Genomic DNA, 13,481 nt, shown 5'->3' on the forward strand with positions numbered 1-13,481 from the left:
ATTTATATAACAAAAATAATATTAATATTCCTACGGTGTATGTGAAATATTCTTTACAGTAAACGAAAGATGATTTAAATAAAATAAAAATATATGATAAAGTAATTAATGTACAAAACGAAACTGGCATCTTGGTTGTACGACCACCACTTGTAACTCGGGTATTTTTTGATCAGTCAACCAATTTAATTTTACTTCAGCTCGGTTTTTTTATAAATAATACTTGTTGATTTTTTTAATTTTTTTAATAATTCTCATATTTTTCTTTTTTCTTTTTGAAAAATATAAATAAATATTTATATTTTTTTATGTTATTAAAAATGTCTTCATTTGTATTTTCTTAGTATTTTCAAATATATTTTTTATGATTTAAAAATAAATATATATGTAATGTTAATCCTGTATATTCGTGACGTATCAACTTGAATAAGTAAAAATTTACATTACGAAAATTTTTTTTACAGTAATTATTTACAAAGTTAGTTAAATGACAATCGTTTGTTACAATCATCAGTTGTGTTAATGAATTAATAGGGTTTAGTAATTTTATATTCATCACTTTAGTATAGGCTACTCGTAATTAATTCACTACATATTTTTACTTTTCTGGTACGGTAGCTTTTAGACCTGTCCTGCAACAAGTATGGTAATCAGTCAAAAGTGGTGAATTTGTTTTTTATATTTCTCAACGTTTCATTACCCAGGGAGCTCAAAATACAAAAAGGAGGGTAATTTTCGTACATACGAGTACTTAATGTACGTGGTTTGGCGTGTTTGAAGCTTAATTTTTGACTGGATAAACCGATTTTGATGAAATTTTGTACACTAACACTCAGTACAAAACTTCGTACGGGGCAATTCCTTGGTCAAATTTTGGGGTCAATATATTCATGGGTGGGGGGGAAATTTTTCGGATTAATTTTCTCAAAATTTTGTTAACATAACTTTATATTAAGCTCATTTCATAAGTACATGCTTATCTTAACATTTAAAAAAAGATATATCCCCAAAATTCAATCCTTCCCTAAAAATCGAAAAAAAAATTATTCTGCTTTTTGCATATTTTTTAACCGATTTATTTTAATGTGTTCCTAGCCACAGTAGTAGTAGTGCAAGCAACCGAATAAAAAAAAAAAACAAACACGTATTTTCGGCTAAATTGGGGAACCGATCAAACTTAAAAATGTATCAATTTTTTGAATTTTCAAAACGTTTTGAGATTTTTAAACTTTTAATTAAACTGTTAGAGTGTCATTTGTAATTTTAAATGATTTAAGTTTGAATATTTTAGTTGCTTAGCAACCAATAAATAAATAATGAGATAGATCAATGTGGATGTTCTTAGCAGACGAATTAAAGTATGCAGACGAATAATGTCAGAGCTTTGGGTTTGTTGTTGTGAAATAATTCTAGTTTGTGAATTTTAATAAAGTTCTAATTATTTAGTTACATCGATTTTTCTAAGTTTGATTTATAATAACGTTTTTAATTTCTCTCACAATATTTTTACCAGTTTTAACATTTGGCTACCGTAACAGGACATTTGTGAGAAATCGTTTACTGTCAGATTGAAAATTGAAGTGGTTAGAAAATCAAAGAAAATTTAAAGGACTCTATTTACCAGTCATTAAATAATTTTAGTGCGATATGTGAAAATACCAAATCCTCGCATCAAGAAAAAGTTAACGCTCTACAGCTTTTGGAAGAAAGGATGACTGAACTGGAAGCGGTTAACCCAAAATTTTATTGTCTTTTATTGGAATCTGATGCATCAGAAGAAGAACATTATAAGTGAAATGGAAACGCATGACGTATACAAAATAAAATTTGTTCATGAAAATACGTATCTGTACTTTTTTTCATTTGGACAATGTCTTATTGAAGAACTACAAATAAATAAATTGTTGAATTTTGATTTTTAATGTTTTCAGTTGACGGCAAACTCTCGCCGAAACCTTAATAATTTTATTGTTTCGGGAGTTTGGATACCATCTCTTTTTTGTTTTCTGTTCATGCGTTAGATTGAAACTGTTTTTATTTTTATATTTATACAAATTTCTGATATCTGTCGTGTGCCTGCTAATAACTTTTCATCGATTGTATTCATGTATTTAATAAAAAAATCAAATTTGTTCTAAAACTAAAACGTAAACCTTTTTGGAATTTCGTGGCCAACTTTGGCCAATGTCCTTCTTTCATTGACTGCCCGTGATGAAATATTGCACTTATAACTTTATATTTTTTAGCAGAAATTTTTTTCCCTTTTGGAACAGTAACATTTTCCAGCACTATTACAAAAAGTTCACAGGCATAAAAATTCAATGAGAAGATCCTTACGGCCAAAACAACTCCTAAGACTTTCAAAAGCCTTGTTATTTTCCGCTACTACTGCTTCCGCCTTTGAATTCTATTCATGCATGTTTCAAATGATCGAGTTTGTCTTTCTTTGTAACTTCATATTCTCATGGGTTTCTTAAGCGAGACCAAAAATGTAACCAAGAGCTGACGCTGCGACTAAACTTTGGAATTTCTAAGATCGGTTTCTTAAATAGTTTTTCAGACTGAATTATTGCAACATTTGTTCCATTTGTTCCATTTCTCCTTGGCTTCTACTTCCATTTTCAGGAATAAATTTTATTTTGTTCAAAAATTTTATTTTGTATACGTCATGCGTTTCTATTTCACTTATAATGTTCTTCTTCTGATGCATTACATTCCAATAAAAGCGTTATTGTTTTATTAAAATAAAATATCCAAAATGCGGTAAAAACTCGCTGTGGTCAAGTAGTTAAAAAACCAAAGTTTTTTTTGAATTGACATCTTTTCGATGTAATTTTCTATTATAAAAGTCATATACTCAAGGTGGAGGTATGTTAGAAATAGCGCAACAGCTATTAGAAATAGTGTTTACAATTATAAATATTTTAAATGATTTAAGTTTGAATATGTTAGTTGCTTAGCAACCAATAAATAAATAATGAGATAGATCAGTGTGGATGTTGTTACAATTGAGTAAACAGACGAATAATGTAGTTTTCAGTTTATTATTGTGAAATAATTTAAGTTAATGAATTTTGTAATAAAGTTCTCATAATTTAGTTACATCGATTTTTCAGTTTAATTTATAATGACATTTTTAATTTCGCACACAATATTTTTACCAATATTTTAATATAAACTTTTATTAATAATATTACAATTAAATTTCATCGTAATTTAATTTTCTAAATAATAGTCGTAAACATTTTACGGACATGAGTTACATTCTTTTTGACGTATAAATTATTTTGTTGTTTCGCGATTGACTGTTATGAACGTAAGAATTTTAACTTAAATTTAATTGAAAATTGTTAGCTAGTGGAAACATTAATTTATACAAATTTTAAATAGGTTGTACAGTTTTCAGTGGAATTTTTTTTAGTCTCTTCCATTTTACAATAGTATACGTAGAAAAATCAAAACGTCTTGTGGAAAAAAGGAGCAGAATAATATTTTTAATTTTTTTTTTTTTTTAAATAATTTTACAATAAAACTTGATCATAAATACCCCACCCACTCAAAATCTTTGATAACTTTTTTGTGAATAATTATTTTACCATTATGTAAGAATAAATAACCAGCGCCAAAAAAGTATTACAAATTTGTTGTCAGATTCTTTTAAAGCTTTCTGTATTTGGATTAAACACAAACACAAAAAACAGATAATCCAAAACAGATCCGTGAAATAGAATCTAGAAATATTATTGCATCGAAAAAACTGCAAATTTAATTTGAACGGGAGAATGTGTAATAATAATTTTCATAATTATTGCTACTAGAGATTTATGAAGATAATTCATTGAATAAACCATCAATAAAAAGTTGAAATTATTTTTTTGTCTAAAAATTTATGAAAACTTGAAATCTTAGCAATCTTCTTTTAAAGGAATAGTACGCAATAAAAATAAGACTTTAATATACTTTCTTGACTGTAATAAATTTTCCAACAGGTAATTCTGAGTTATACTGACTCATTAGTGAAGCAAATGACAAGGGAAAAGAGAAGATAGCTTGATTTAGTATCAAAGTTCTAAAATTTCTCTAAAAGAATAAACCAGTGGTCTTAAAAAACAATAAATTAGTCTTAAAGTAAATTAATCTCGGGTGAAATGAATTTTTTTACAATTAATGACAGTAATTACTAGCTAACAGGATATATCAATTATATAATACAGTATAAACCAATATGACAAAATTTATTCCATTTGCATATGAGTTAATTTCCCCAATTAAGTAAATTATTGTTTCAGCATTATTTAATACAATTGTAATTTTTTTTTTATTGGTTAAGTGGTTGTGTGATGGCGAAATATACAAACGCTTGGTATACCGATTGAGCAACCGGATCTAGCCAGCTCGAACTGTGCAGTTATTTGATTGTAATTTTTAACGGTTCCACCATCTTTACTATTACTACTACTAGCGCTACTATTTATTGTGTATGTTACTAATCCTGTATATTTTTATCAGTTGTAAACTGTTCATGCTTCAGCGCAGTACAGTTTCGTTGTTTACATTGGAATTTTTTTTTACGCCTTATTCAATCTAGGAAGATTTTTGCTATACTGAAAGTTTATGTGCGTTCTGAAATAACGCGCGCCAAACACCGCTCACCAGTATTTGAGCGTCCACTTCGTAGTGAGAAAATCGGTTTATGGTGTACTGTTTTCGGTAATCGAATAGCGGAACCGATATTTTTTGAAAGGACTGTTCGATACAATAGTGCACTGTGCAATCTTCGAAGAACTCTTTTTTTAAAGGATGGTGAAAAAGAGTTCAGCTTCTATCAGGAAAACGGATCAACGTGTTACACATCAAACGATTCAATAGCACACATTCATTCGATTTTTTTCAGAAGAGCGAACTGTCATGTTGAGGGCGATGGCCTCAACATTACCCAGATTTATCTTAACTATTTTTTTCCTTTGGGAATGTTTGTAGGTTAGAGTTTAATGAACCGAATTTCCACAATGACAATGAAATGAAGGCTAATATTATTTAAGAAATTGACGGTATTGACAGTAACATTTTGTGTCAGGTGATTTTCTGTTTGATCACTCAAGCACAAAAGTACCTCACAAACTTCGAACATAAAATATGGTAAATGTGTAAACTTCTGCTTATGTAAAAAAAAATTTAAATTTAAATTAGTTATAGCCGATATTATTAGCAATATTACTAAAATTAGTAAACTTATAACTTTTATATAACGATATATACAACTCGGTAAAATTGCTATTGTTTTTTTTTAAAAAAAATGAAGTATTTAAATCCAGTTTGTACGCAGGAAAACAATATAGAAGAAATTTACTAAAATAAAAATGCATAAATTTTTGACAAATTGTTAATAGCATTGGCGGCTCGTAGCTAAAATTAGTGGAGGTGCTGCTCCAGAAAATTTTTTTCAGGGTCTTTTCAAGGCGATGGTTAAAGTTTTCTTTAAAATAAAAAAAAAAACGAAAAAATGAATGAAATAGAATAGCTGGAAGCAGGAAAATAATTTAATTCTACACTTTATTACATTCAACAATATGGTACAAGGTTTTTAAGCATAACACACGGGGATTAAAAAAAAGCTACCTTCCACTACCACGCCAGGGAGCACTGCGGAAGCGACAGTGTTCTCTGTCTCTCTCCCTCGTAGCCTCGCGTGCAGCTTCCAATGTTCGCATGCGTTAAACAGTCAAATATTACGCCGTTGGAACTGTGAAGCGCACAGTGTGCCCTTCAAAGATTTTTGTATCATTTTTCATAAAATGTGGGATGGCTCAGTAACCATATAAAGAAAGAATTAAAGAAAAAAGGACTCATTTTATTGTTATCGATAATATCAAATGCTTATACGCGAACCGTCACTGATTAATAGCCTAATAATTAGCCGCTAATAACGGCTTATTTCTTGAACTCCTCTTAAAAACTAGCAAAAGTAGGCTATTATTTAAATATCTTAGAGTTGTTACAAGGCTGTATTTAATTGTTTTTTCTAGTCAAATTACATTTTATGTGATATATTTTCAAAACCTGTTTTAATTTTGCGAAAAATTTTTTCTGATTGTTTTTTCCTTATATTAATTTTTCTCATAGTTTTAAATAGAAATTTTTGCTTTTAGGTAGATTTCATAAGAAAAATACCTATTGTAATGGGTACCACGATTCAATTTCCGAAAAATTTCGATATCTTTGGGTTTCGCATCCTCCAGATCCCAAAACCACAGACAGTTCAAACGTTTAAATATAAATATATATATTGCACTTTCTTGTGGACACGATAATTGCCCCAATTACTTTCAGTTACATGACAAATTGTTTCCTAAACAACAAAAAATTAACTGAAAATCTCAGTCGAGTTTGTTAACGGCCAAAATCGGACGATGGGGTTGGATATGGGGAGGTTTTTTCGAAAAAAAAAATATCGCTATTACTTTTTTATTGAGTAAAATATCGAATTCGTTTAAAGTTCCTACTATTTTTTTTGGATAAGGGCCTAAAACGTAATTTTCTGTAAATGTATATATTTTTTTTGATATTACCAACCATTGACTCAGGGGGTGGAAAAAGTAGGGTTTTAAAGACAAAGAAAATCATACCTTCCTTAATAGACACAGTATCACATCAGTTTAAAATGGTCGTTAGTCCTCTAAAAATTACCTAAAACGTTTGTTTTGAAGCAAATTTTTGATATGACCAACCCTTACGGCAAGGGATGATCAAAACCAAAAACAAAAAAACAGAAAAGAACGCTATCATTTTCTTATTAAGTAAAATATCGAATTTAAGTTCTTATTATTCTTTGGATAAGGGCCTAAAAGGTTTCTAGGTAAAGTTTTTTGATATAACCAAACAATGGCTCAGGGGGTGGAAAAAATGAGAGTTTGAATATAAAAAAATCATACCTAACCTAATAGGTCCAGTATCGAGTCGGTTTAAAGTGGTCGTTAGTAATCTAAACAATACCTAATACTTTTATCTGAAACAATTGTTGATATAACCAATCCTTACGGCAAGGGATGACCAAAATTTTGCTGAAATTGTAAGAAGATGGGGGCTTGTTTTATGGTAAATATGTGAATGAAATAAAATTTTATATACTTTTCATTCAAGAAAAAAAGGAAATGAACTCGGATTCGAACATATGTATGTTCCTCTTGTAAGAACCAAATATTTTATTAATTAAAATTTTATTTGGCTGTAACTCTGGAACCAATTAAAATAAGTACCACTTATGATATATCGCTGAAAAGCTCTCAATGAGGGCTTATTACTGCAGTTAAGAAAAATTCCAAAATATAAATGTTTGGATTTTGGGCCTTTTTTTGGACAGTTTTGATCAAGTCGATTGTAATCAAAAGAGGAGATTACAACAGTGTTACAATACTCCTAAATCAAAAATTTCAACATTCTACGCCTAATCGTTTTTATGTAATGCAAGATACATAACGCACATACGTACGTACAGACGTCTCGCCGAAAATAGTCAAAATGGATTCAGGCATGGTCAAATGGAAATTTCCGTTGAAATCTGAAAACTGAAAATTTTCACGATCACAATACACTCTTTACTTCATACAAGGATGTAAAAATCGAGATTCATAAATAACAGTTAATTATTTTAATTGGTCCCAAATTATTTTTATTGGTAAATTGTTCGTGGTTATTGAATTCACACCGTAACAATTCTATTTCGCAGACCTTGACGAGTTGTAGGCTTAATTGGTGAATTAAAAGGTTACATATATATATTTGTTGTTTACATTCTGATGTCGACATATAGAATTATAAAAGAGTGTTCCGGTCTAAAGTAATAAGAAATATTATTACATTTGTTGTTTAAATATTAAATTATCTATTTAAAAATTAAGAGAGACTATCTTATAAAAACAAAATTAATAAAAAATATGAATAATACACGTGTAATGACACGCTTATATAATTTATACTATAAAACCAAGTTTAAATTTAATATTTTATTGTATTAAAATACGAATAGGATAGGGCAGCTTAATAATTAAACGTCCGATATTTACTCTAATATAAACGAGGTCATGGTTTTAAATTTTTAAATCGACTTTTATTCAAAATCAGTAAAATATCTTTAATAATTAAAAATAAATTATTTTTTTTAAATGTAAAAACCCCCCAAATTACAAAATGTTTATTTCATTATATTTTTGGACAATCCTAATGTTTTAGGTAGATTTCATAAGAAAGCTACCTATTGTATTGGGTAACGTGATTCGACTTCTTGGGAAAATTTCGACATATCTTCGCGTTTCACATCACCCAGATCCCAAATCCACCGTGAATTCAAACGTTATATATATATATATATATTTCACTTTCTTGTGGACACGATAAATGCCGTAATGTTGCGCCAATCACTTTCAAATTGATACATAATGTATAACAAAATCTTGGTCGAGTTCGTTAATCGGCAAAATCGGACCATGTTGTGTAAATAAGGGGGCTTTTTCGAAAAAAAGAAAATATCGCTGTAACTTTCTTATTAAGTAATATATCGAATTTGTTTAAATTCGCTGCTATTCTTTGGATAAGGGCCTAAAAAGTATTTCAGTAAAGGTTTTTAATGTCACCAACCATTGTCCCAGGGAGTGGAAAAAATTAGGTTTCGAAGACAAAAACCCCTTAATAGGCACAGTATCGAATTACCTAAACATTACCTAAAACCTTTGTCTTGAACAATTTTTGATATGACGTTACGGCAAGGGATGACCAACATTTTGTTGGAATAGTAAGAAGATGCTAAACATGCTTGTCGTATGCTAAACATGTGAAACTTTTTTTTCACAGGCAACCATTGTCATATTGAGTAAATTTGAAGGTTTCTTTACTTTAAGGTGGAAATGCTTTTTTTATCTCCTACTTAGCACTGGTGAAATGTACCTTTGCCTTCTGACGTGCCGAAAGGGATTTTTTTTTATTGCACTTTGTGTTTTGGTGGTTCTTTTGTTTTTGATTATTTTATTATTTTGCCTTTAGAACTTAAAATTATTCTTTTATTTTTTATATTATTTTATATGTATGCTTTATTCAATATTTTAAGTGATTTTTATTTTTATGTCAATATAGTTGTTTTTTATTTTTTCGTTCTACACGAAATATTTTTAAGATATTTTTCATCGGGTGGTTTGAAGTCGTTTTTTGTATTTTCTAATAACTATTAGATGAGTTGATTCATGAGTTGATTCTGCTTAATTTGAGTATTTTATTTCTGGTGATTTGTTTAATTATTTTTATTTGTTAATTTTGATTAGTTTACTGTAAATGCTTTTAGGATATATTTTTTTTGTTTAGGTAGCTTAAGAGGGCTAAAGTTGATTCCTGATACTATAGGTACTTGAGTAATTAATAAGCAACATTCTTAATTGAAGAGGTTTCATATGCGTGTACAGAATTTATGGAGCTCTATTTTCGTAATCGGTAATTAGAGGTCTAAATAAAACGATTAAAAAAATACTTTAATTATTGGTTAAGTTTCTGTTTGAAAGTAGGACTCCTATATTTACATAAATTATATGTAGAATAAAACAGCACGATTGAAATTTAATTTTCGTTTGAACAAATAAGTAATTGACAGCTGATAGGTAATTTTTACTTGGACACGTGTGAACTTTGTTCGTTGATACGTTATTTTACGATCACGATATTTTTCGAAGAATTATTTTTAAATCGTCGTTTTAAGTTCCGTTAAAATTATTATGCATAATTGTTCGTAAGTTTTACAATGCTACCTGAATGTTAAGGATTTAAGCTAAATATATTACCGGCTCTAGAAACACTACTGAAAGTCACTTGTTCAGTTAATTTAAATATTTACTGAACGCTGTAACGCAAATAAAACTTATAAGTAGAAAGTTTTCTCTCATGTAGTTTAGAAAAAAAAAAAAAATTTAAATTGTTTTGGTTAGTAATAAGATAACAAACAGTTACAGGATAAAAGTAGATATTAAAAAATTCCGTTAAAATATTTTGTCAGACTACATGTTCAAAGTAATTTTATAACACTAATCACTTACCAGGAATTTTATATATATATATTTACTAGTACTTCATGCCCTAGTATGTAAACAAAAAATCAAACTCGATATTCAATTTTTGATGTGAATTCGTGAGTAGAGTGTCAAATATTTCATCAATTTCATACCAGAATTATGTACTGATAGTGTATATTATTTTAATTAATAAAACAATGAGATTCACAGTTTTTCATTTATGTTTGCTTCTGTATATTCAATTTGTCTAACAATTTCTATAAAAATATTTGAGAATGAGTTGACATTAACGAAAAAATTTATATTCATAAAGCTTTAAACTAAATAAAATTATCATAATAATATAAAAAATAAAAAATAGTTGTACAAAAAGGGATTTCGTGACATAAAACAATATCGTAATTTCAAATATATTAACATTTTCCGTCATTTCATTTCATATTTTAATTTAAATATTAAATAAGTAAAATGCAATTAAAACTTAAAAGACAGCTTAATGACAGTTTAAAGACAGTTTAAAGTTTATAATTTTTTTTTTAATGCTTTTATTTACAGTCACATCAACAATTTTAGTCATTAGCGATTGAAGTAACACATCATGTAATAAAACAACAAAAATCATAAAAATAAACAATAAAGAAACAGGAACTATAAAGAATAAACGTAGACAAGTAAAAACAATAAATACAAACTAAAATACATAAATCACACAAACATCACTAAATCGTATTCTTCATTCCTCTGTAGGAGAGGAACCGCAACAGCCGTTTTACACCTTTGTTCTAGTATAATAGATATCTAATACTACATTTATTAGATACTAATTTTTTTCATAAAAAAGCAGGGAAATTGTTATTGTATTTAAAAACATATATATAGTTTTCAAATCCAATGTGTGTGTAGGTAAATATAATAGAAAAAAATTAAATATTAAAATAACAATGCAAAAGAATTTTATTTATTGCATTTTTGACAAACAAATAAGCCGTCTGGCTTATTTCTTGAACGCCTCATCAAAACTGTTAAAAATAAGCTACTGTTCAAATATCGTAAGGATATTTGAACAGGGATATTTTGTCTGGTTGAATTACATACTTATGTAATCTATTTTTAAAACCTTATTAATTTTGCGAAAAAGATTCTTGTCTTATAAAAAGTGTTTTTTTTTTTTTAGTTTTTAAAATTATTTCTTTGGATTTTCTTTTTGTCTTCAGTCATTTGACTGGTTTGATGCAGCTCTCCAAGATTCCCTATCTAGTGCTAGTCGTTTCATTTCAGTATACCCTCTACATCCTACATCCCTAACAATTTGTTTTACATATTCCAAACGTGGCCTGCCTACACAAGTTTTCCCTTCTACCTGTCCTTCCAATATTAAAGCGACTATTCCAGGATGCCTTAGTATGTGGCCCATAAGTCTGTCTCTTTTTTAACTATATTTTTCCAAATGCTTCTTTCTTCATTTATTTGCCGCAATACCTCTTCATTTGTCACTTTATCCACCCATATGATTTTTAACATTCTCCTATAGCACCACATTTCAAAAGCTTCTAATATTTTCTTCTCAGATACTCCGGTCGTCCAGGTTTCCATTACTTTTGTTTTGTTCTTGTTTATTTTCATGCGATAGTTCTTGCGTAGGACTTCATCTATGCCGTTCATTGTTTCTTCTAAATCCTTTTTACTCTCGGCTAGAATTACTATATCATCAGCAAATCGTAGCATCTTTATCTTTTCACCTTGTACTGTTACTCCGAACATCATTAACTGCTAGTTTCATGTAAAGATTAGAAAGTAACGGAGATAGGGAACATCCTTGTCGGACTCCCTTTCTTAATACTTACGGCTTCTTTCTTATGTTCCTTGATTATTACTGTTGCTGTTTGGTTCCTGTACATGTTAGCAATTGTTCTTCTATCTCTGTATTTGAACCCTAATTTTTTTTAAATGCTGAACATTTTATTCCAGTCTACGTTATCGGATGCCTTTTCTAGGTCTATAAACTCCAAGTATGTTGGTTTGTTTTTCTTTAATCTTCCTTCTACTATTAATCTGAGGCCTAAAATTGCTTCCCTTGTTCCTATACTTTTCCTGAAACCAAATTGGTCTTCTCCTAACACTTCTTCCACTCTCCTCTCAATTCTTCTGTATAGAATTCTAGTTAAGATTTTTGATGCATGACTAGTTAAACTAATTGTTCTGTATTCTTCACATTTATCTGCCCCTGCTTTCTTTGGTATCATGACTATAACACTCTTTGGATAAAAAATTGAATTCAGTTATTATTATTTACAAATTTTGTTTTAGTTAGTGAATATGAAATTTTCTAACGTTGAGATTTAAATTTAAGAAATCGAGAACAAAATTTTATTTATAGGAAATTATGGGTTAATACTTTTCTCTGTACTGTTTTTGCTGGAAAGTAATTTTTGTCTTGCTCCGTTGTAGATCTGTGTCGACATCACGGTGCAAGGTGGATGGTCCCAAACTGGATCAAGACCGAGTGGTCAGTTACTAATGTAAAATGGTTTTATTGCTGTGCGATTCGGCTGGATAAATGTAGGTTTCACCGTGCAGCATGCGAAACATATATAATAGACTCTGGACCAGGTCGGTCCCTTAAAAATATTCGTCGTTACTCTGTGTAAAACTACACTTGAAGTGTCCGCGGACGGATAGATTGAGTGCTTGGGCTCTAATTGGCAGCTCTGGGTATCGTTAGTGGGAAAAGCTCTAAATCCTGTTTTCCGAACAACATATGAATCGCAAGAGTGAGCAACCAAGCACATGTGAAATGCTTAGGCTACCGAGCCCAACCCAAGCCTTGGCCTTCGGGCAATCAAAGCCTTTTTCGACAGATTTGGTTACTCGGATTGATCTTTAGGAAGATTTCATAAGAAAGCTACCTATTTTAATGGGTACCATGATACAACTTCCGGGAAATTTCGACATATCTTCGCGGTTCACATTGCCTAAACCCCAAAACCACCGTCAGCTCAAGTTTATATATATATATATATATATATTTTTTTTTTTTCATTTTTTGTGGACACGATAACTACAGTAATTTTGCGCCAATCACTTTCAAATTGTTCCTTAAAAATATCTTCGAAAACTTGGGTAGAATTCGTTGGTCAAAATCGGACCATGGGAATGTAAAGGGGAGGTTTTTTTTTTCGAAAAAAATTAAATATTGCAATAACTTTCTTATTAAGTGAAATATCGAATTCGTTTAAAGCTCTTACTATTCTTTGGATAAGGGTCTAAAACTTATCTAAGTACATTTTTTTGATATCACCATTGGCCCAGGGAGATGAAAAAAAGGGTTTCGAAGACAAAAAAGAATCATACTTCCCTTAACAGGCACAGTATCAAATCGGTTTAAAGTGGTCGTTAATCCTCTAAACATTACGAAAACTTTTGTCTGAAACA

General features: G+C 29.5%; 1 protein-coding gene across 1 annotated transcript in view; it reads right to left on the reverse strand.

Annotated features, from left to right (window-relative positions):
* The window catches only part of LOC142327047 (protein O-mannosyl-transferase TMTC2-like), a 478,982-nt gene that overhangs the window by 221,047 nt on the left and 244,454 nt on the right, over window positions 1-13,481 (reverse strand). The window lies entirely within an intron of this gene.

The sequence above is a fragment of the Lycorma delicatula genome, chromosome 6, assembly GCF_047948215.1.
Source record: "Lycorma delicatula isolate Av1 chromosome 6, ASM4794821v1, whole genome shotgun sequence".
Classification (NCBI taxonomy): Eukaryota; Metazoa; Arthropoda; class Insecta; order Hemiptera; family Fulgoridae; genus Lycorma; species Lycorma delicatula.